This window comes from Nicotiana sylvestris, chromosome 7, assembly GCF_000393655.2.
Source record: "Nicotiana sylvestris chromosome 7, ASM39365v2, whole genome shotgun sequence".
NCBI classification, from domain to species: Eukaryota; Viridiplantae; Streptophyta; class Magnoliopsida; order Solanales; family Solanaceae; genus Nicotiana; species Nicotiana sylvestris.
The window spans coordinates 165,478,411-165,504,389 of NC_091063.1; the positions used below are offsets into that span (position 1 = coordinate 165,478,411).

General features: G+C 40.4%; 1 pseudogene; it reads right to left on the reverse strand.

Moving 5' to 3' along the window:
• The window catches only part of LOC104211253 (UDP-glycosyltransferase 73C4-like), a 36,587-nt pseudogene extending 11,478 nt beyond the window's left edge, over window positions 1–25,109 (reverse strand).
• Between the last annotated feature and the right edge of the window lie 870 nt (window positions 25,110–25,979).

Below are 25,979 nucleotides of genomic sequence, written 5' to 3' on the forward strand. Positions count from 1 at the left end.
TACACAAATAATTATTTATTAAAATATTTCCAAATTTCCGATCGAATTCGGTCGGAAAGTTTGAATTTTTTGTTTCCCGCCCAAGACAAAAATTATATATATTTAATTAACCAACCAAAATAATTATAATTCAATATTTCCGATCGAATTCGGTCTGATAAATGCTTTTATACAAATTAAAATATAAATTTAATAATATTTGTGTGTGTTAATAATAAAGATGTTTTAAATAAATAATATTTAATACTTATATATATATATATATATATATATATATATATATATATATATATATTTGTGTGTGTGTGTGTTTTAAAATTAATTTTATATGGACACTATGTACTATATCTATGTATGTGTGTGTGTATAAATATATATATATAAATGAAAAAAAAATAAAGTTATCGACGTAGTCAATCCTACTGCATTTACATAATAATTTGAATTTTGTTCTTACAGTACCGATGGACTTCCGTCGGTAATTTAACAGCTTGTTTGGATGGTGTCACGACCCAATTCCCGAACCTGGTCGTGATGACGCCTCTCATGAAGACAAGGCCAGCCATTCAAACCAATTCATCCTTTTAAGATAATTAATTAACACAATTATAGTATAAACATGGTTTAATAATATCCAATAGCGGAAAGTATAGATAAAATACGGAAATCCAACCCAACTAAGCCCTAACCGGGGTGTCACAAGTCATGAGTTACTACAGAGTTTACTAAAATTCTACAAAGTATGGAATTAGGAACAAAGTTTGAAGATATCATAAATAACAGAAGATAAGGGAGAAAACGAGTCTGCGAACGCCATGCAGCTACCTCGATAACACCGATGAAAGTTGAACAGTAGAAAACTCGCTCTATGCCTCAGGAATACCTGTACCTGCACACATGGTGCATGGAGTAATGTGAGTACTCCGACCCAGTGAGTAATAAATATAAATAATGACTGAAGGTACGAAAACACGTTAAGGCGCACAACATTCTATACAGAAGCAGTGAAATCATTTAAAATAACAATTCAGTGAAATATCATGTGAAATTTCTTTTAAACCAGTAAAACAGGTAATTTGGCAGTAAAATGACGAGTAGAAATCTGCCCCTCGGGCTCAATATCAAAACAACAAGTAGAAATCTGCCCCTCGGGCTCAGTATCAAAATAATAACTAGAAATCTGCCCCTCGAGCTCAGTATCAAAATAATAAGTAGAAATCTGCCTCTCGGGGTCAGTATCAAAATAATAATTAGAAATCTGCCCCTCGGGCTCAATATCAAAATAATAAGTAGAAATCTGCCCCTCGGGCTCAGTATCTCCGAACAGTATCAGCCCCAGAGGCTCAGAACAGTATAAAGCAACCAGTCAATAAAATAAGAGCACATAATTATTATGGCAGATAATGCAGATAAAGAATAAATGCATGAGTGCAATGCAATGCATATGACGGTACCCTCTGGTACCCACTACGGCGTGCAACCCGAGCCATCCATATTTATTTATCGTCGACGACGCTCACTGGGGGTCTGTACAGACTCCGGAGGGGCTCCTACAGCCCAAGCTCAATATCAAGCCATCTCGTGGCATCAAATCTAGGCCCTCGGCCTCATATCAATCTCAGTATAATCACCGAGGCACTCAGCCTCAATATCAATGTAATCAACCAGGCTCTCGGCCTCAATATCAATGTAATCAACCAGGCTCTCGGCCTCAATATCAATGTAATCAACCAGGCTCTCGGCCTCAATATCAATATAACACTGCTGCAGCGCGCAACCCGATCCATGCTCAGTTCAGAAATCATCATAAGCCCCTTGGGCATTTGTAAAACAGTAGTTCTCAACCCGAAATATCATTTAAGTTTTCAAATCTTAGAAAGATGGCTGAGTTTGCAAAACAGTATTTAAAACCTTGGACTGCGGTCAAATGATATGCAAAATATGCGAAAGAAGTAATATCAATCCCTAAATGATTCAAATAATTGGCAAGAAGCCTACAATTAGAAACATGACTGAGGATATAAATTCTTTAACAAAATAAGTGAGGAAAACTAGTCAAAAATCCCCTAAGGGTTCTACAGGTCGGCACAAGGCCCCAAGCATGGCAACAAGCCCAATTCACAATAATAAAGTATACGTCTCAACCAAAAATTTAGTAAAATATCTCTCGAGACGGACCAAGTCACAATTCCCAACGGTGCTCTACCCCACGCCCGTTATCCGGCGTGCAAGTCACCTCAATATAGCGTTACGATGTGAAATTCCGGGGTTTCAAACCCTCAGGACATCATTTACATCAATTACTCACCTCAAGACGGTCAAAGTCTAGCTCGCTATGCCCTTGCCTCTCAAATTACCCTCCTCGTGCGCGTCGAATCTGGCCAAAACCACAACGAATACATCACAATAGGCTAAGGCAATATAACCCAATCGAAAAGACTCGAAAAATATCAAAAATCACGAAATTTGCAAAACCCGAGCCCCGGGCCCACGTCTTGAAATCCAGAAATTTTTACATCAAAATGTTCCTTATCTCGCCACGAGTCCATACATACCAAATTCACAAGAATCGGAGTCCATTTGACCCCTCAAATCCCAAATTTAGAATTTCAATCTCAAGCCCTAATTTCTTATAATTTGGCTATGTTTTCATGGATTTCTAGGATGATTCTTCAATAAAATCATGTATTTAACTCATAAAACTTACCTCCAATCGATCTTAGTTGAAACTCCCTTCAATCCCCGTCCAAAACCTCTCAAAATGACTAAAAATGGTGGAGAAATGGGGTGTTTTTCGCGAATGAAATGTAAACATTCTGTCCAGAATTTTTCGGAATTACTGTTCACCCCGTGTTACTGTTCACCCGTGGTACTGTTCATCAGTGTTACTGTTCACGGATACTGTTACGAGGTACTATTCAGGACACTATTCACAGATACTGTTACGGGGTACTATTCATGGCACTATTCACGGATACTGTTACGGGGGTACTGTTCACGACACTATTCACGGATACTGTTACGGGGTACTGTTCACGGTACTATTCATGGATACTGTTGCGGGGCACTATTCATAACTACTGTTCACAGTGCTGTAAAAAAATGCAGCAACTTTATTTTTGTCGTGCCTAAATCGATCCGTTAAACTTCCGAAATACACCCGAGGGCCCCAAGACCTCAACTAAACACACCAACATGTCTTAAAACATTATCCAAACTTGCTCCAATCGTCAAAACACCTCAAATAACGCCAAAATCATCAAATTATATCGAATTCAAGCCTAAGTTCTTTTAAAACTTCTAAAACACACATTCGATCAAAAACCCGACCAAACGATGTCCGAATGACCTGAAATTTTGCACACATATCCCAAATGACACATTGAAGGTATATCAACTCTCGAAATTTCATTCCGACACCCGGATCAAAATCTCACCTATCAACCGGAATTCGCCAAAATACTAACTTCGCCAATTCAAGCCTAATTCAACACCGGACCTCCAAAATTACTTTCGGTCATGCTCCTAAGTCACAAATCACCTCCCGGAACTAACCGAACCGTCGAAATTCACATCCGATCCCTCTAACTCATAAGTCAACGTCTGGTTGACTTTTCCAACTTAAACCTTCTTAAAAGAGACTAAATGTCTCATTTCTTATCAAAATTGCTCCAAATAAATTCTAATGCACCCAATACCGATAATGAAACACGAGGAAGCAGAAAATGGGACGAACGAGACAGTAACTCATGAGACGACGGGTCAGGTCGTCACATTCTCCCCAACTTAAACAAACACTCGTCCTCGAGCATACTCAGAGTTGTCCTAGAAGCCAACCAAAAGCTGAATGACCTTATCAAGCATAAACCCGGGGATGATCCCATGTCACCCTATCTCACATGGGTCCGATAACGTGTTGTAACTAAGATCACACAATCTAGTCTATCCCATAAATCATAGAGCCACATTTCACCTTTTCGGAATCATAGACAAGATCAGAACCTCACACCTACATTCAGAATAAGTTTGAACCAGCTGTAATAGACCATGCCTGCAACCTTAGGTGCAATTGTATGATATACCAATAACTCAAACAAATGCAGCAATAACTTCCATTCACAGCAGCTGCCCACAACAACCAAATACCGATAGAAATCTCTTATTAGCCAATGTCTCATTCCAACACTCTCATATACTGCCAATGATAATTGAAACACGCAATAAATCATAACCATTGTTCAGATCAACCATTCATGAGGCCATTTCTCCTCTAGCAATTAGAGTAACAATTGTTTTTTTTAAACCGAAACTCGATATTTACCCATCAAACATGCTGAAATCAAATCCATTCGTATTAATCAATGACCCCAATGATCACCTCGAATCCAACACACCACTCTGGTGATATGACACCTCAATACAGGCCTAAGCCACAACTTTCATAATACGCGCACCAATAAGAAACGGCTTGAACATACTCAAGTCATGAAAAATAACTCAAATAAAAGAGCCGTACCTCAAGCTCATCAGTACCATCAGCGGACCCAACAAGAACATGTCGCAATACTACCGAAATATCATTAGTTTAATAACATTACCTTTTTATGAGACATATACTCTCGTCAAGTCACTTTCAATTAGCAATACTATTCCCCAATCATCCGAAGATCATTCGCCCTAATCATCTGAAGCTTTTTTTTTCTCTAATCACCTAAAAGAAAATCGCTACACATCTCATGTTCTGCATGATGTACATAGGTATTGTTCTAAATATTACAATATTGACATGACGGATGAGGTATGCATAAATTCATGACCACTGTCGAGACAACAATTCCTTGGTTCTATACTCCTGACAAGAACTATCACCTCATTTTGAGCAAAATCATGGTCTTAGCTCCTTAATTTACTTCATATACTCAGATTGCACTAATCTCAAATTCAATGATCTCGTCTTACCCAGTACGAACTGCTCATGCAATAAGCCACCCCAGACATAATCAAAAGTCGCATATGATGCCTTAATATTCCAATAAGCTACCAATTCAAACACGGTACAAAAGGAAAACAAACTCTGGAAGGAATTACCAATCTCACACACAAATACAGACTTTCCTTAGAAAATAGGAAACAAGGCATACAAAATAGCATATAGAAAACTATACTCAACATCACACTGTTGCGGCGTGCAACCCGATCCAGATAACATACCCATGGCGTCGTGCCGCCCGATCCACACATACATCTCACATAAGGAGATGCATATTGAGCCAAATTTGCTCATTACAACAAAATACCGAGTATCAGTCGTAAGCATGCTAAGTGCATAATAATATCTCTGAGGGACATATAGCGTTATAAGCTACAAAACTCAAGCACAACTGAGGTGCGATGTACAATCTGAATTTCAAGAGCCAAGATGCTCATATAACGTCATTCCTACACAGATTCTCAACACATAGCAATTTCTCAAGTCGTCTCACAACTCACACGGCGCAATGTATCACTACGCGAAATATCTGACAATGAAACATCAACCTAACTACTCCTCCATGAGGACCGCGTTACTAAAATGCACACATCTGGCCTGATATAGAGCCATTATTCACATTAAATCTATCCATCGACTTCAAGCCGATTCTGATCACACTGAACTAGTTTGATAACCTTTCAAAGGTCCATAATAACTCCCATTTTTCTCATAACACACAAGAACAACAATCATAATTGGGGTAATCCTCCCCAGTTCACAACCCAATATGCCAAGTGCCCTCCAGGAATGAATCTTTAATTTAACGACACCATCACAAACTTCATACTTGGTTTACATCTTTAATCAATCAAGTGATCACATGCCACACTTATATAATCTTCCCGTAAGACACACTCCCACAACCTACCACAACAATATCTGGAGCGTACCTCCAAACCATCGATCGCACTAATGCTGAAGAGCGATCAACAGTCATTAACCGGGACGCAAAAACCTTTTTACAAAACACCGATCTTAGGTGTCGCTGAAGACAATTCCAACTTATCGTAAACATCGAAACTTATCTCCTACTCATTCGAGCTCATGACATCTTGTCAAAAAATTTCCTTCACTCGTGCCATTCTCGGCCTAATTTCCACAACCAGAACTGATTCACCAGCATCCATCAAATTGGAACTAACATAGTACATAACCGTACAATCCGCTAACCAATAGCAAGCTCCCCAACTTGGCTCGAAGCCATAGATCACAACACATATACTCTATTGCTGCCGTAATACCATGGTGAGATTAAACTCACTCCTTCATAAGCTTGTGGAAACACGAATCATCGGAAATTTTAACTCTTCTGCAATTTTTGCATTCATTCACACAACCGTTAAGCCCACTCTTTAGGTGACAATTTTTTTTTACTAAGTCCCAAATTTTTCAAAAATTTCAGCAGAGTTTCCTTTGTAATTGGGCCTATCCACCTGCCAGAGAATCACCAAAACCATCCTAACAACACGTCCACAACTTGACAAAGCATCACAATGCATATAAACAACATTAATCTCAATATTACATGTATTATATTATAAAAATTGATAAATGGACATGCGTTGCACCTATTTGAATCATAACACATAGAAAATACATTTCAATCCTCCATTATTGGGCTATTCAACCGAGTAAGAACATATTCTTTCTTTGATGTTTTCTACCCTCAAGGTGGTCTCCTTGACTCAACGATTTCGTCATAATACATTTACAGAAGCGATCTCAGCTCCCAGACTTATCTAACTAGTATGACAAATAGATTCCCCTCATAAGCCAATTACCCACTAGCTTTACCTTTAGTTAATATTTTTTGTATACCTTCCACTGCCATACACATTACACAATCACTTAATCTTCCTGAGTCTAAACTCATACTGTAACATGAAATTTACTTCACTCCAAATAGGAGACATAAAAAGATTCTTCACGCACCCATAACTTGGGACTACACATCCTATCACAATGGAAATCATACACTCAATAGTTCATCTATCATCCAGTAGACCTTCCTCGTCACTTCCAAGTCATATAGATACATCTCGCAGTACTATCATACTCCTCACGTAGCTATCCAGCCATGATTCCCACTAATAGGGACAATACCGAACATAAAGGTTCAAAACACTTGCTCGCACAATCAGCACCTCAGTGCTCAAGCCATAGGCAAGATCCGGCCTCAAGTCCTCCAGACTAGCCTAACATCAAACTCACCGAGATCACATCTCGCCCTTCTATCGGGGAATTACAAGCCATCAAGGTAAATCGAATACTGAGTGCTCGTTCGCGCATACGAACATGTGGAAGGAATCGTAAGAGTTACTTTTCAAGCTGAATCAAGGACGCACGATAAGAATTCAAGAATGTGAAGTTTTCCTAAAGGTTCTGCAGCCTCTCGAGGATAAATACAGACGTCTCGGTACCGATCCACGAGACTCTACTAAACCTGCTCATGACTCGCAAGACCTAGTAACCTAGGCTCTAATACCAACTTGTCACGACCCAATTCCCGAACCTGGTCGTGATGACGCCTCTCATGAAGACAAGTCCAGCCATTCAAACCAATTCATCCTTTTAAGATAATTAATTAACACAATTATAGTATAAACATGGTTTAATAATATCCAATAGCAGAAAGTATAGATAAAATACGGAAATCCAACCCAACTAAGCCCTAACCGGGGTGTCACAAGTCATGAGCTACTACAGAGTTTACTAAAATTCTACAAAGTATGGAATTAGGAACAATGTTTGAAGATATCATAAATAACAGAAGATAAGGGAGAAAACGGGTCTGCGAACGCCATGCAGCTACCTCGATAACTCCGATGAAAACTAAACAGTAGAAAACTCGCTCTATGCCTCAAGAATACCTGTACCTGCACACATGGTGTAGGGAATAATGTGAGTTCTCCGACCCAGTGAGTAATAAATATAAATAATTACTGAAGGTAAGAAAACACGTTAAGGCACACAACATTCTATACAGAAGTAGTGAAATCATTTAAAATAACAATTCAGTGAAACATCATGTGAAATTTCTTTTAAACCAGTAAAACAGGTAATTTGGCAGTAAAATGATGAGTAGAAATCTGCCCCTCGGGCTCAATATCAAAACAACAAGTAGAAATCTGCCCCTCGGGCTCAATATCAAAATAATAACTAGAAATCTGCCCCTCGAGCTCAGTATCAAAATAATAAGTAGAAATCTGCCCCTCGGGCTCAGTATCAAAATAATAATTAGAAATCTGCCCCTCGGGCTCAGTATCAAAATAATAAGTAGAAATCTGCCCCACGGGCTCAATATCTCAGAACAGTATCAGCCCCTCAGGCTCAGAACAGTATAAAGCAACCAGTCAATGAAATAAGAGCACATAATTATTATGGCAGATAATGCAGATAAAGAATAAATGCATGAGTTCAATGCAATGCATATGACGGTACCCTCTGGTACCCACTGAGGCGTGCAGCCCGAGCCATCCATATTTATTTATCGTCGACGGCGCTCATTGGGGGTGTGTACAGACTTCGGAGGGGCTCCTACAGCCCAAGCGCAATATCAAGCCATCTCGTGGCATTAAATCTAGGCCATCGGCCTCATATCAATCTCAGCATAATCACCCAGGCTCTCAGCCTCAATATCAATGTAATCAACCAGGCTCTCGGCCTCAATATTAATGTAATCAACTAGGCTCTAGGCCTCAATATCAATATAACACAGCTGCGGTGCGTAGCCCGATCCATGCTCAGTTCAGAAATCATCATAAGCCCCTTGGGCATTTGGAAAACAATAGTTCTCAGCCCGAAATATCATTTAAGTTTTCAAATCTTAGAAAAATGGCTGAGTTTGCAAAACAGTATTTAAAACGTTGGACTGAGGTCAAATAATATGCAAAATATGTGAAAGCAGTGATATCAATCCCTGAAGGATTCAAATAATTGGCAAGAAGCCTACAATTGGAAACATGACTGAGGATATAAATTCTTTAACAAAATAAGTGACGAAAACCAGTCAAAAATCCCCTAAGGATTATACAGGTCTGCACAAGGCCCCAAACATGGAAACAAGCCCAATTCACAATAATAAAGTATATGTCTCAACCAAAAATGTAGTAAAATATCTCTCGGGATGGACCAAGTCACAATCCCCAACGGTGTTCGTCCCCACGCCCATTATCCGGTGTGCAAGTCACCTCAATATAGCGTTAAAATGTGAAATTCTGGGGTTTCAAACCCTCAGGACATCATTTACATCTATTACTCACCTCTAGCCGGCCAAATACTACTCCGTGATGCCCTTTCCTTTTGTATCGACCTCCTCGCGCGTCGAATCTGGCCAAAACCACAACGAATACATCACAATAGACTAAGGGAATATAACACAATCGAAAATACTCGAAAAATATCAAAAATCACGAAATTTGCATAATCCGAGCCCCGGGCCCACGTCTTAAAATCTAAAAATTTTTACATCAAAATGTTCCTTATCTCACCACGAGTCTATACATACCAAATTCACAAGAATCAGAGTCCATTTGGCCCATCAAATCCCAAATTTAGAATTTTAATCTCAAGCCCTAATTTCTTATAATTTGGCTATGTTTTCATGGATTTCTAGGATGATTCTTCAATAAAATCATGTATTTAACTCATAAACTTACCTCCAATCGATCTTAGTTGAAACTCCTTTCAATCCCCGTCCAAAAGCTCTCAAAATGACTAAAAATGGTGGAGAAATGGGGTGTTTTTCGCGAATGAAATGTAAACATTTTGCCCAGAATTTTTCGGAATTACTGTTCACCCCGTGTACTGTTCACGGGGTACTATTCATGGATACTGTTACGGGGTACTGTTCACGTCACTATTCACGGATACTGTTACGGGGCACTGTTCATAACTACTGTTCACAGTGCTGTAAAAAAATGCAGCAGCTTTATTTTTTTTGTGCCTAAATCGATCCGTTAACCTTCCGAAATACACCCAAGGCCCCCGAGACCTCAACTAAAAGCACTAACATGTCTTAAAACATTATCCAAACTTGCTCCAATCGTCAAAACACCTCAACTAATGCCAAAATCATCAAATTATATCGAATTCAAGCCTAAGTTCTTTTAAAACTTCTAAAACATACATTCGATCAAAAACCCGACCAAACGATGTCCGAATGACCTGAAATTTTGCACACATATTCCAAATGACACAATGAAGCTATAACAACTCTCGGAATTTCATTCCGACACCCGGATCAAAATCTCACCTATCAACCGGAATTCGCCAAAATACTAACTTCGCCAATTCAAGCCTAATTCAACACCAGACCTCCAAAATTACTTCCGGTCCTGCTCCTAAGTCACAAATCACCTCCCGGAACTAAACGAACCGTCAAAATTTACATCCGAGCCCTCTAACTCATAAGTCAACATCCGGTTGACTTTTCCAACTTAAACGTTCTTATAAGAGACTAAATGTCTCATTTCTTATCAAAATCGCTCCAAATAAATTCTAATGCACCCAATACCGATAATGAAACATGAGGAAGCAGAAAATGGGACGAACGATATAGTAACTCATGAGACGACAGGTCGGGTCGTCACAGATGGTTGTTACCAATTATATCTGTCACGAACCAAAATCCACTAAGGATCATAATGGCACCGGACACCGTTGTCAGGCAAGCCAACAATAAATAACTAGAAACTTATTGTTTTAACACTTATTGAAATCATTCCTTTTATACATTTAAACAACAAGTAACGAAATTCATCGAAATAAGGAAATGTTTTTAACCAAATTTAATATTGAACAGTCCTATAACCATCCCAGAACCAGATGTCACAAGTGCATGAGCAATTTCTAAGAAAAAATGTAATCCAACCTTACGGAATAAAATATTAGACCGAAAATAAATACAGTAATCTGAAAGAGGCTTTCTGGCTGCGGGTTGTCTCGGAAATGTAGCTCACCTAGGTCCTCGTGTCAACCATGCTGCTAGGCTTACTAGGCCACTAGAGATGCGTGTGCCTGTGCAACAAAAAATGCACAGAAGTGTAGTATGAGTACGAAAATAACGTGTACCCAATGAGTATCCCGTCTAATCTTGAAGAAGTAGAGACGAGAGTTCGACTTCGACACTTACTAGTGGTCCAATAATGACATATCAATACTGTATTTGTCACGACCCAGAATTCCCACTCTCGGAAGTCGTGATGGCGCCTACTAATGTGAGCTAGGCAAGCCAATCTTTAATAGCTTACTTCATTAACAAATCACTTCTTTTAACGATTATCAGTGATAACATAAAAATAACGGAATTTAATAAATACACGGAAGACTTAAATTAAAGAAACTGAACAATAATACGGAAATGAACATATGCCTCTACCCAAGAACTGGTGTCACATTACTCACGAACTTCTAAGAGTACTAAATACAACCATTTGAAAGAAAAATATAAATTGTTTGTCTCGAATACATGAGATAACAGACTGAAATAAAAATAGAGGAGACGCCGGGCCTGCAGATGCTTGCAAGGCTACCTCGGTGTCTCACTGGACTGAAAGCTGGCTCCCGCGCTATTGCTGCTGTCCAAGACCTGGATCTATACAAAAGAGCACAGAGTGTAGTATCAGCACAACCGACCCATGTGCTGGTAAGTGTTTGGTCCTAACCCCAGTGAGATAGTGACGAGGCTAGGACCAGACTCCAGATAAACCTGTGCAGTTATATACTATATGACAGAAAAGTAAAAAGGTAATAAACAATCAAAGCTGGGAAAGGGGAAACATGCTCCGGGGGTAGCAGATAAAACAGAATATCAAAGAATAGTAAGGAAACTACAATTTAACTTCTAACACGGATAAAGAGAAATAAGGCAACTTTCACTTTCAGTTTCATCTTGTTGCAGATGTGCAACCCGATCCTATTCCTCATATCTTGTGGTAGGCGTACCACCCGCTCCCATTTCAATATATCCTGTGGTAGGCGTACCACCCGCTCCCATTTCAGTATATCTTGTGGTATGCGTACCACCCGCTCCCATTTCATCATATCTCGTGGTAGGCGTACCACCTGCTCCCATTTCATTATATCTTGTGGTAGGCATACCACCCGCTCCCATTTCATTATATCTTGTGGTAGGCGTACCACTCGCTCCCATTTCATTATATCTCGTGGTAGGTGTAACACCTGCTCCCATTTCATTATATCTTGTGGTAGGCGTAGCACCTGCTCCCATTTCATTATATCTTGTGGTAGGCGTACCACCCTCTCCCTTTTTCATTTCATCACACAATCACAAGAAATCCCGGCAAGGGAACATAAATAATATAATAACTTCCCGGCAAGGGAACACAACAATATTATAATTTTCCCGGCAAGGGAACAACAATATCGAAATAGTCATTCCGGCAAGGGAACACAACAATATTATAATTTTCCCGGCAAGGGAACAACAATATCGAAATAGTCATTCCGGCAAGGGAGAATCAGCTATAACCAATCTCACTTAGCTGGTACTCGGTCCAATTAATGAAAATGCTCAATCATCGAAGATCATTAAGTAAAGCACCCAAGTGTCATTTAAGAACACAACAACTTTCAATTTAAGACTCACGGTCATTCTTGACACCAACGTATAGATACTCGTCACCATGCCTATACGTCGTACTCAACAAGAAGCAAGTAGCAAGTAGCAAGTATGACTCAACTCCTAATCCCTCAAGCTAGGGTTAGACCAAACACTTACCTCGATGCCTTGATTACCACTCAAGTCTCAACTATAGCTTTACCCCTTGATTCCACCACCAATCCGCTCGAGTCTAGTCACAAGTTACTTAATTACATCAATAAGTGCTAAATGAATCAACCCCAATGCATGAAAATGAGTTTTCTAAAGTTTTACTCAAAAGTCAGAAATCACCCCCGGGCCCACGTGGTCAAAATCCGAGGTTCAGACCAAAACCCGGTTACCCATTCCCCCACGAATCCAAATATATAATTTGTTTTGAAATCGGACCTCAAATTGAGGTCCAAATCCCCAATTTTAGAAAAACCTAGGTTCTACCCAAAACACCCAATTTCCCCCATGAAAATCTTTGATTTGAAGTTGAAATCATGTTAAAAGATGTCAAGGAGTGAAGAAATGAGTTACAAATCACTTACCAACGTTTTGGAGAAGAAAAGTTGTTTGAAAAATCGCATCTTATGTTTTGGGATTTTGAAAAGTGAAAAATAACTGAAATTGCCGTTTATTTATACCCCTCTTAGACCCCCAGTGCGGACCGCATCAAAAGGATTGCGGCCGCACAGCCTCCACCGCGAACCGCGGCCGCGCTAGCCCCCTCCTGAAGACCTGCAGTTCAGCACCCTATGTGGACCGCACAAAGGCGACTGCGGCCGCACAACTTCCACCGCGGACTGCACAAAGGCGACCGCGGATGCGTTGGCCCCTCCGCGGTCACAAGCGATTTCTCGCATACCGCAATAGAGGGTTCAGAGACTCTGGCTTCCTGAACCTGCAACACCTGACTTTCTAAGCTTAAGGCATCCCGGAACCTACTCGAAACTCACCCGAGCCCTTGAAATTCCAACCCAAGTATACACACAACCTCAAAAACATCCTACGGACATATTCGTGTAATCAAATTACAAAACTAACATCACGAGCATCGAATTAAACCTCGAGATCACTAAAATTTCTCAAAACTCTTTTAAACATCAAATTTCTCAATTAAGGTCTGGATCGCGTCAAACGACGTCCGTTTTAACCAAATTTCACAGGAGTGACTCAAGTCATATGTAAGACATGTACCGGGCACCTGAACCAAAATGCGGGCCCGATACCATTGCTTTCTAATCAGTTTTTATTTCAAATTTCCTTAATTAATTTCTGGAAACAATTTCACTTAAAAAATTATTTCTCGGGCTTGGGACCTCGGATTTCGATTTCGGGCATACGCCCAAGTCCCACATTTTTCTACGGACCCTCCGGGACCGTAAAATCATGGGACCGGGTTCGTTTACCTAAAATATTGACCGAAGTCAAATTTATTCATTTTAAATTCAAAACTTAACATTTGTTCACATAATTTCATATTTAAGCTTTGTGGCTATGCGCCCGGACTGCGCACGCAAATCAAAGTAACTCTAAATGATGTTTTCAAGACCTCGGAAGCACATAATGGGTACGAAAATAGGTGATGACCCTTTGGGTCGTCACAGTATTAAATCGTGGATTTTTATAAACATGATTTCTATTCAATAGAATGAAGCAAGTAAACAATTCTTTATTTTATAGGAAATTTCCAAGTTCCTTGTCATCATTTACACATATATTCTCAAGCCAGGAAGAAGCATTAACAACTTCAATAAGTTTCAATGCAAGCAATACATGCATGCACAAATCATGTCGAGGTCGTACGGGCCCGATCCAACATTAATATAAAATGTGCACTGCCGAGGGTCGAACAACACGAACCATAGATGCATCTATTTCCCCTCTCGCGAACCATACATGCGACGCGGTCAACATAAATAAACAAATACCCTGCTCGCGAATCATAACTGACGGAAATAGATGATTAAGTAAATAAACAAATACCTATTAACAATGGATGAGATCCAAATACCCGTTATTTGATGGTCCTGGAGGGTCCGTAGGAAAATATGGGACTTGAGAGTATGCCTGGAATCTAATTCCGAGGTCCCAAGCCCGAGAAATGAATTTTTGAAAGAAATTATTTTCTAAAATTATTTATAAGGTTTTGAAATGAAATTTTATTAGAAGATGATGGTATCGGGCCCGTTACAGGTCTTATATATGATTTAAGATATTTCTGTAAAATTTGGTGAAAAACGGATGTCATTTAATGTGATTCGGACCTAAATTGCTAAAGTTGATATTTGAGAAGTTTGAGAAAATTCTATGATTTTGAGGTTTAATTCATTGTTATTGAGGTTATTTTGGTGATTTTATTACACAAATAAGTTCATAGGATGGTTTTGAGGTTGTGTATATATTCGGGTAGGATCCCCGAAGGCTCGGGTGAGTTTTGGATAGGCCACGAGATGTATTTTTGAACTTAAAAAATTGTAGAAATTGCAGCTGAGCATAGCAGGCCTGCAGGCTTCGCATTTGCGAAGACTGGCTCGCAAGTGCGATATCGCAAATGCGAGTGGCTTTACGCAATTGCGAAGTAAGCCCAGACCATATCCTTCTCGCAAATGCGAGGACGATCATCGTAAATGTGATGCCCCTGCTGTCGCAAATGCGACCTTTATTTTGCAAATGCGAAACTTTCCAGCCTAACCAGTGATCGCAAATGCGACCAATGTGTTGCAAATGCAGAAGTCACAAATGCGAAGGTCCAGCATTTCTGAAGGGTTCGCAATTCCCATAACTGAGACCTGCAACTTTTATACTTAGCCGATTTTACAACCCATTTTTCATATTCCCTCAAACATTAACACACTTAGGCTATTTTTCAAGGATTCCTTCTTCTCCAAATTAATTGTAAGTTATTTTTAACTAGTCTTCTTCAATCATTAACATCTTTTAACATGATTTCGACATCAAATCAATGATTTTCATGGGGGAAATTGGGTGTTTTGGGTAGAACCTAGGGTTTTCAAAAATTGGGGATTTGGACCTCGATTTGAGGTCCGATTTCAAAACAAATCATATATTAGGGTTCATAGGGGAACGGGTAATTGGGTTATGATTCGAACCTCGGTTTTTGACCATGTGGGCCCGAGGCGATTTTTGACCTTTTAGGTAAAACTTTAGAAAACTCATTCTTATGCATTCAAATTGATTCATTTAGCGTTTAATGATGTAATTAAGTAACTTGTGACTAGATACGAGCGAATTGGTGGTGGAATCAAGGGGTAAAGATATAATTGAATCGTGAATTCTGTTCGTGGCATCGAGGTAAGTGTTTGGTCTAACCTTAGCTTGAGAGATTAGGAGTTGTGTCCTATTTGCTATTTGCTTCTTGTTGTGTACGACGTATCGGCATGGTGACGAGTATCTATATGTTGGTGTCAAGCATGACCGTGAGTCTTCTATTGTGATTTTCATGACTTCGTTGTATTATTCATTCCTTGGTGAAGATTTCTATTTGTTGTGTAAAGTTGTGGAAAAGAATTGTGACCTATGAACATTGAGGGGCGTTGGCTCCAGTTGTATAACGAATTGTGAAAGTATAAGTGATAATTAAAACTCTAGAGCATTGGCTCGAGTTGTGAAGTGAATGGTGAAGTAAAAGTGAGAAAGAGAAGAGATCATTATGTTGCTCTCTTGCCGGTCTATTGTTGAGTTGTGGTTTCCTCGCATTGTGTTCTTAAATGATATTAGGTGTCAGAATGAGGTTGGTTATAGCTGAGGTAGTTAGGTGTGGTGACGAGTTTGGTTATAGCTGAGTTGGTTAGATGTTGTACAAGTTTGGTTATAGCTGAGGTAGTTAGGTGTTGTAACAAGTTTGGTTATAGATGTGGTAGTTAGATGTTGGAACAAGTTTTAATATAGCTGAGGTAGTTAGGTGTTGTAACAAGTTGGGTTATAACTATGGTAGTTAGATGTTGGAACAAGTTTGGTTATAGCTGTAGTAGTTAGATGTTGGAATAAGTTTGGTTATAGTTGAGGTAGTTAGGTGTTGTAACATGTTTGGTTATAGCTATTTCTCCATTGCCGGGATGTAATAACTAATGCCGTCGAATCCTTTGCCGGGATAGTGTAGACCTTATTGATCCCTTGTCGGGACACTCGTTATAATTGAAACAATATTATATATGGATCGGGTTGCACGCCGCAACAATATTATAATTGGGAGCGGGTAGTACGCCTACCACAAGATATAAAGAAATGGGAGCGGGTGGTACGCCTACCACAAGATATACTGAAATGGGAGCGGGTGGTATGCCTACCACGAGATATAAAGAAATGGGAGCGGGTGGCACGCCTGCCACAAGATACAGGATATGGGATCAAGTTGCACGCCTGCAACAAGATGTGAAAAGAAAGTGAAATCTGCCTTTGTTTTCCTTATTTTTGTTAGTGGTTGGATTTTGATTTCTTTATAGTTCTCTTGATATTCTGTTTTTACCTGTTATTCCCTGAACCATGTTTCCCCCTCCCATCTTTACTTGTTTATTCCTACTCTACTTTCCGCTGTATATTATATAACTGCACATGTTTATTTGGTGGTCTGGTCCTAGCCTCGTCACTACTTCGCCGCGGTTAGGCTAGGCACTTACCATCACATGGGGTCGGTTGTGTTGATACTACACTCTGCACTCTTTTGTGAAGACCCATGTGTTGTGGACTTCAGACCGCAATGAGATTGTTGATTCTTGATCATTAGGCGACCCAAGGTAGTCCTGCAGTTGTTCACAGGCCTTGACATCCCCTTCTATCTACTTTCCTGTTACTTATACGTATTTCTGGAGACAGTGTTATATTTAATTCATTCAGACCTCTATGTGTAGTATTCTTAGGCTGTCTGTGAAACTGTGACACCAGTTCTGGGTAGATGAGACTCAAATAGTTGTATTAGATATTCATGTTCAGATAACTTATTGTTTTTCTTCTGCTTGTTATATTCCGCTGTTTAAATGATATCCCTTCGCAATTGTTAATGAATATAAAATGGGTTAAAGAGGTAAACTGTTCACATAATTGGCTTGCCTAGCTCACATTAGTAGGCGCTATCACGACTCCCGAGGGTGGAAATCCGGGTCGTGACAGGTTGGTATCAGACCTCTAGGTTACATGGGTCTCACAGTTCACAGACAAGCTTAGTAGAGTCTGAGGGATCGGTACGGAGATGTCTGTATTTATCCTTTAGAGGCTATAGAGTTGGGAAAAACGTCACATTCATTCTTTCCCGTTGTGCAATTTTGTTCTCTTAGTGCTAAATTGAAACCCCTACCCTTGTCCTTTCATGAATGGCGAGGTCATGTACTGCTTATTCAGCCAAACAACAACACAGACCGGTGATAGATCAGCTACGTCTTCGGAGGCTTTGTGGAGGTTGGATATGTTTCACCAAGCTCTTCACTACTACTTTCAGCGGTGCATCTTCTGAGGATCCCCAACATTATCTAGACAGATGTCATGAGGTTCTCAGGAAACATGGGGATCGTGGAGACCAATGGAGTCGATTTTGCTACTTTTCACTTGTCTGGATCCGCCAAGACCTGTTGGAGAGATTATTGATTGGCTATACTAGTTAGGTCATCAGTTTTGACTTGAGGACAGTCCATGCAGCTATTTCTGGAGAATTTTCTCCCCATCAAGAGAGATGTCTATCGGAGGAAGTTTGAGCGTCTCTAGTAGGGTTCTATGACTGTTACTCAGTACGAGATCAGATTCATCAACTTGTCTCATCATGCTCTTACTATAATTCCCACTATGAGAGAGAGTGGGGAGGTTCATTGAGGGACTCGACCAGCTCGCTCAGTTAGCTAGAGGTGGAGGTAGAGGTAATAAAGGTGGAGGTAGAGATGCTAGAGGTGGAGGTAAATGTATTAGAGGTGGAGGTGAAGGTACTGTTCTGGTTTGTGGTAGAGAAGCTTCGGTTTTATTTTACGACGTATCTGGTCATGCCTAGGTGATTCTATTGTTGTGGATTGCGTCCATTATTTATGTATAGTGGTTATCGGAGGTCTTGAGACTCGTGTAGATTTGCTTCTTCTGGACATGGATGATTTTGGTATCATATTAGGGATGGACTGGTTATCACCTTACCATGCTATCTTGGACTGTCATGCCAAGATTGTGACCTTAGCTTTGCTGGGTTTGCCTCATTTAGAGAGGAGAGAGACTCCTGGTCATTCTACCCGTAGTGTTATCTCTTTTGTGAAGGCTCGACGTATGGTCGAGAAGGGGTGTTTGGCCTATTTGGCATATGTTCGTGATTGTAGTGCTGAGGTTCCTTCTATTGATTCTGTGCCCGTTGTTCGTAATTTTCCTGAGGTATTCCCTTTAGATTTGCCGGGTATACCACCAGACAGGGATATTGATTTTTGCATTTATTTGGCTCCGGGCACTCAACCCATTTCTATTCCACCGTATCGTATGGCCCTGCCAGAGTTGAAAGAGTTGAAGGAGCAGATGCAAGACTTGCTTGATAAGGGTTTTATTAGACCTAGTGTTTTGCCTTGGGGTTTGCCGGTGTTATTTGTTAAGAAGAAGGATGGGTCGATAAGGATGTGTATTGATTACCGGCAGTTGAACAAGGTTACAATCAAGAATAAGTATCCATTGCTGAGGATTGATGATTTGTTTGATCAGCTTTAGGGTGCGAAGGTATCTTCAAAGATTGACTTGAGATCTGTTTACCATCAGTTGAGGATTAGGGCATCCGATGTCCCTAAGATAGTTTTCCGCACTAGGTACGGGAATTATGAGCTCTTGGATTTGATGAATCGAGTGTTTAGGCCTTACTTGGATTCGTTCGTGATAGTCTTCATTGATGACATATAGATTTATTCCCACAGCCGGGAGAAGCACGAGCAGCATCTCAAAATAGTTTTTCAGACCTGGAGGGATAGTCAATTATATGCTAAGTTCTCGAAGTGTGAGTTTTGGTTGAGTTCAATTGCATTTCTGGGTCATGTTGTATCAACAGAGGGTATTCAGGTTGATCCGAAGAAGATTGACGTAGTTAAGAACTGGCCTAGACTAGCATCAGCTATAGAGATTCGGAGTTTCTTGGGATTGGTAGGCTACTATCGTCGGTTCGTGGGGGAGTTTTCATCTAGCGCAGCCCCGATGACCAGGTTGACCCAGAAGGGTGCCCAGTTCAGGTGGTCGGATGAGTGTGAGGCGAGCTTTCAGAAGCTCAAGACAGCTCTGACTACGGCACCAGTGTTGGTTTTGCCAACAAGTTCAGGGCCTTATACAGTTTATTGTGATGCATCTCATATTAGGCTTGGTGCAGTGTTGATGCAGGATGGCAAGGTCATTGCTTATGCTTCGCGGCAGTTGAACATTCATGAGAAGAACTATCCGGTTCATGATTTGGAGTTGGAAGCTATTGTTCACGCATTGAAGATTTTGAGGCATTATCTGTATGGCGTGGCATGTGAGGTGTTCACGGATCACAAGAGTCTTCAGTATTTGTTCAAGCAAAAAGAGTTGATTTTGAGGCAGAGGAGGTGGTTGGAGTTGTTGAAGGATTATTATATCACTATCTTATATCACCCGGGAAGGGCCGATGCCTTGAGTAGGAAGTCAACCAGTATGGGCAGTCTTGCTTATATTCTGGTCGGTGAGAGACCGCTTGCTTTGGATGTTCAGGTTTTGGCCAATCAGTTCTGAGGTTGGATGTCTCTGAGCCCAGCCATGTTCTAGCTTGCACAGTCGCTTGTTCATTGTTATTGGAGCGTATCCGTAATCGACAGTATGATGATCTCCATTTGTGTGTCCTTAGAGGCGCGGGGCAACGTGGAGGTGCCAAGCAGGTTACCTTAGATGTTGATGGTGTTTTGAGATTGCAGGGTCGAGCGTGTGTGCCTAATTTAGATGGGCTTCGGGAGTTGATTTTAGAGGAGGCCCATAGTTTCCGGTAATCTATTCATCCGGGCGCTGCAATGATGTATCTGGATCTGCGACAGCATTATTGGTAGCATAGGATGAAGAAGGATATTGTTGCATATGTGGCTCAATGTTTGAATTGTCAGCAGGTTAAGTATGAGCATCAGAGGCCTGGTGGTTCATTTCAGAGGATTGAGCTTCCCGAGTGAAAGTGGGAGCGGATTACTATGGATTTCGTTGTTGGACTCCCGCAGACTCGGAAGAAGTTCGATGCAGTATGGGTCATTGTTTATAGGTTGACCAAGTTAGCACATTTCATTCCTGTGGCAGTCTCCTAATCATCCGAGAGGTTGGCAGAGATCTATATCTGGGAGATTGTTCGTCTTCATGGTGTGCCCGTGTCTATCATTTCGGACCGAGGTACGTAGTTTACCTCGCATTTCTGGAGAGCAATTCAACGAGAGTTGGGCACACAGGTTGAGTTGAGTACAACATTTCATCCTCAGACAGATGGGAAATCCGAGCGAACTATCCAAATTTTGGAAGATATGCTCCAAGCTTGTGTCATTAACTTTGGAGGCTTGTGGGATCAGTTTTTGCCTTTACTGGAGTTTGCCTACAACAACAGCTACCAGTCGAGTATCTAGATGGCTCCTTATAAGACTTTATATGGTAGGCGGTTTCGGTCTCCGGTTGGATAGTTTGAGCCGGTAGAGGCTCGGTTGTTGGGTACGGATCTGGTTCAGGATGCCTTGGACAAGGTCAGGATCATTCAGGATAGGCTTCGTACAGCTCAGTCCAGGCAAAAGCGTTATGCCGACCACAAGGTTCGAGATTTGGCTTTCATGGTCGGTGAGCGGGTATTACTTCGAGTGTCGCCTATGAAGGGCGTGATGAGGATTTGGGAAGAAGGGAAAGCTCAGCCCTAGGTTCATTGGCCCGTTTGAGATTCTTGATCAAGTGGGAGAGGTGGCTTATAGACTTGCATTGTCGCCGAGCTTATCAGTCGTGCATCCAGTGTTTCATGTGTCCATGCTTCAGAAATATCACGGCGATCCATCCCACGTGTTAGATTTTAGCACTGTCTAGTTGGACAGAAATTTGTCTTATGAGGAGGAGCCGGTAGCTATTCTAGACCGGTAGGTTTGTCAGTTGAGATCGAAGAGTTTTCCTTCTGTTCGTGTTCAGTGGAGAGGTCAGCCTCCTAAGACATCGACCTGGGAGTCCGAGTTCGATATGCGGAGCCATTATCTATGATTTTGAGGTTTAATTCATTGTTATTGAGGTTATTTTGGTGATTTTATTACACGAATAAGTTCGTAGGATGGTTTTGAGGTTGTGTGTATATTTGGGTGCGAGCCCCGAGGGCTCGGGTGAGTTTTGGATAGGCCACGGGATGCATTTTTGAACATAGAAAATTGCAGAAATTGCAGCTACGATATTGCAAATGCGAGTGGTTTTTCGCAATTGCAAAGTAGGCCCAGGCCAGCCCCTTCTCGCAAATGTGAGGATGATCATCGCAAATGCGATGCCCCTGCTGTCGCAAATGCGACCTTTATTTCGCAAATGCGAAACTTCCCAGCCTGACTAGTGATCACAAATGCGACCAATGTGTCGCAAATGCGAAGGTCCAGCATTTCTGAAGGGTTCGCAATTGCGAATCCCAGTTCGCAATTGCCATAACTGAGATCAACAACTTTTATACTTAGCCGATTTTAAAACCCATTTTTCATATTCCCTCAAACATAAACACACTTAGGCGATTTTTCAAGGATTCCTTCTTCTCTAAATCAATTGTAAGTCATTTTTAACTAGTCTTCTTCAATCATTAACATCTTTTAACATGATTTCAACATCAAATCAATGATTTTCTTGGGGGAAATTGGGTGTTTTGGATAGAACCTAGGTTTTTCAAAAATTGGGGATTTGAACCTCGATTTGAGGTCCGATTTCAAAACAAATCATATATTTGGGTTCGTGGGGGAATGGGTAATCAGGTTTTGGTTTGAACCTCGGGTTTTGACCATGTGGGCCCGTGAGCAATTTTTGACTTTTTGGGTAAAACTTTAGAAAACTGATTTTCATGCATTCAAATTGATTCATTTAGCGTTTATTGATGTAATTAAGTAACTTGTGACTAGATACGAGCGAATTGGTGGTGGAATCATGGGGTAAAGCTATAATTGAATCGCTAATTGTGTTCGTGGCATCGAGGTAAGTGTTTGGTCTAACCTTAGCTTGAGGGATTAGGAGTTGTGTCCTATTTGCTAGTTGCTTCTTATTGAGTATGACGTATAGGCATGGTGACGAGTATCTATACATTGGTGTCAAGCGTGATCGTGAGTCTTATATTGTGATTTTCATGACTTCGTTGTATTATTCATGCCTTGGTGAAGATTTCTATTCGTCGTGTAAAGTTGTGGAAAAGATTTGTGACCTATGAACATTGAGGAGCGTTGGCTCCAGTTGTATAACGAATTGTGAAAGTATAAGTGATAATTGAAACTCTAGAGCATTGGCTCGAGTTGTGAAGTGAATGGTGAAGTAAAAGTGAGAAAGAGAAGAGATCATTATGTTGCCCCCTTGCTGGGCTATTGTTGAGTTGTGGTTCCCTTGAATTGTGTTCTTAAATGATATTACGAATGCTTAGGTTGAGAATTCTTTGTGTTGGGTGGGGATTATGGGTATAGCTGAGGTAGTTAGGTGTCAGAATGAGGTTGGTTATAGCTGAGCTAGTTAGGTGTGGTGACGAGTTTGGTTATAGCTGAGGTGGTTAGATGTTGTACAAGGTTGGTTATAGCTGAGGTAGTTAGGTGTTGTAACAAGTTTGGTTATAGCTGTGGTAGTTAGATGTTGGAACAAATTTGGTTATAGCTGAGGTAGTTAGATGTTGGAACAAGTTTGGTCATAGCTGTGGTAGTTAGATGTTGGAAAAAGTTTGGTTATAGCTGAGGTAGTTAGGTGTTGTAACAAGTTTGGCTATAGATGTTTCTCCATTGCCGGGATGTAATTACTTATGCCGTCGAATCCCTTGTCGGGATAGTGTAGACCTTATTGATCCCTTGTCGGGACACTCGTTATAATTGCAACAATATTATATATGGATCGGGTTGCACGCGCGCAACAATATTATATATGGATCGGGTTGCACAACGCAAAAATATTATATATGGATCGGGTTGCATGCCGCAACAATATTATAATTGGGAGCGGGTGGTATGCCTACCACAAGATATAAAGAAATAGGAGCGAGTGGTATGCCTACCACAAGATATACTAAAATGGGAGCGGGTGATACACCTACCACAAGATATACTGAAATGGGAGCGGGCGGTATGCCTACCATGAGATATAAGGAAATGGGAGTGGGTGACACGCCTGCCACGAGACACAAGATATGGGATCGGGTTGCACGCCTGAAACAAGATGTGAAAAGAAAGTGAAATCTGCCTTTATTTTCCTTATTCTTGTTAGTGGTTGGATTTTGATTTCTTTATAGTTCTCTTGATATTCTGTTTTTACCTGTTATTCCCCGAAGCATGTTTCCTCCTCCCATCTTTACTTATTTATTTCTGCTCTACTTTTCATTGCATATTATATAATTGCACAGGTTTATTTGGTGGTCTGATCCTAGCCTCGTCACTACTTCGCCGAGGTTAGGCTAGGCACTTACCAGCACATGGGGTAGGTTGTGCTGATACTATACTCTGCACTCGTTTGTGCAGTCCCCAGTGTTGTGGACTTCGGACCGTAGTGAGATTGCTGATTCTTGATCATCAGGCGACCCGAGGTAGTCCTGCAGCCGTCCGCAGGCCTTGGCATCTCCTTCTATCTACTTTCCTGTTTCTTACACTTATTTCCAGAGACAATGTTATATTTAATTCTTTCAGACCTCTATGTGTAGTATTCTTAGACCGTCTGTGAAACTGTGACACCAGTTCTGGGTAGTTGAGACTCAAACAGTTATATTAGATATTCATGTTCAGATAGCTTATTGTTTTTCTTCCGCTTATGTTATATTCCGTTGTTTAAATGTTATCCCTTCGCAATTCTTAATGAATATAAAATGGGTTAAAAAGGTAAACTGTTCACATAATTGGCTTGCCTAGCTCACATTAGTAGGCGTCATCACGACTCCCGAGAGTGAAAAATCCGGGTCGTGAAAATATCGGAAATTAAACAACTTGATAATGGATTTAATTCTCGCAACAAGTCTACTACTTGCGACTCAAGCATTTGAGTAGCAAGAAAGAAATTCTTCATCATATCTATAGATGGAAGCATGTCACAGTTTTCGCAACCTTCTGGTAGCCCTGCTTCTATGCTTGGAAAATAGAGGTCAATTACTTGAATTTTTAGTCCTGTTTCTGTAGCGCGGGTAATGACTGTATTGAATCTGTTGGCATTTGAGGGTGTTAAAAGAATTGTGATAATAGCACCTCGTTGTGCTAATAATCGAGCTATGTCTATCATAGGTATCATATGGCCTTGTGCCATGAGAGGAAATAACACAAAATGTGGTTGCTCATGAGTAAGAACTGCCATTTGTGTTGAATTTAGTAGAGAGATTGGAGAATATGAACTGTTATTACCTTATTTTATATGGAAATGCTCGCTACAAGCCTTGGGGAAAACGGAAAATTTTGTGGCGGGACATTTTTTGGCAAATTATCTTAATTTCTTTTGCTAATTAACTTGGAGGCCACGTCTCCTTATGAGCTTCTGTTCAGAGACATGCATCTAAAGCAATTAAAAGTTGTTCTGTGGAAAAAAAAAATAAAGAATGTGAGGGAGTTTATTTAGTGTGGAATAATCTCTTCAATACTTTATTAATTGAGAGTAAGATTCGGCGATGGAGTCAGAATTTTTCACTAAGGAGATTCAAAGTTTAAATAAACAAACACACATCGAGGGTATATATCATCTTGAAGGGGAGCTTTAGAGCAAAGGTAAAATTGTCTTCGTGTGACCTAACATGTTCATTATGTGGAGGCAACCTCTAATGCTTGCTTGTGGCCCTTTCCCAAACCCTGGCGATCGCAGAATCCCTTATGCATCGAGCTGTCCTTTTTTTAATTATTATCTTGACCTCCTATATGTTGCGGAAGCCAAATGTATATAGTGTGAATGAGTCACAACTACTATACCAAAAAATATGGCAGCCACCAAATAATAAATAAGACAATAAAACAACAATAAAAAGAACACCAGAATTTACGAAGTTCGACCAATTTTGCCTACTTCCTCGGACACAACTAATATTTTATTCCACTTCAAAAATACAAGTGAAATAATACTAAAGAGAGAAGATACAAATGCCTTAAGAAGATAAGAAGGCAAATGAGAGGTGTGTTTAAATCTTAAACATTAGGACTCCTTTTATAGGGTGAAATTCCCCCCAAATTTTATGTCCAA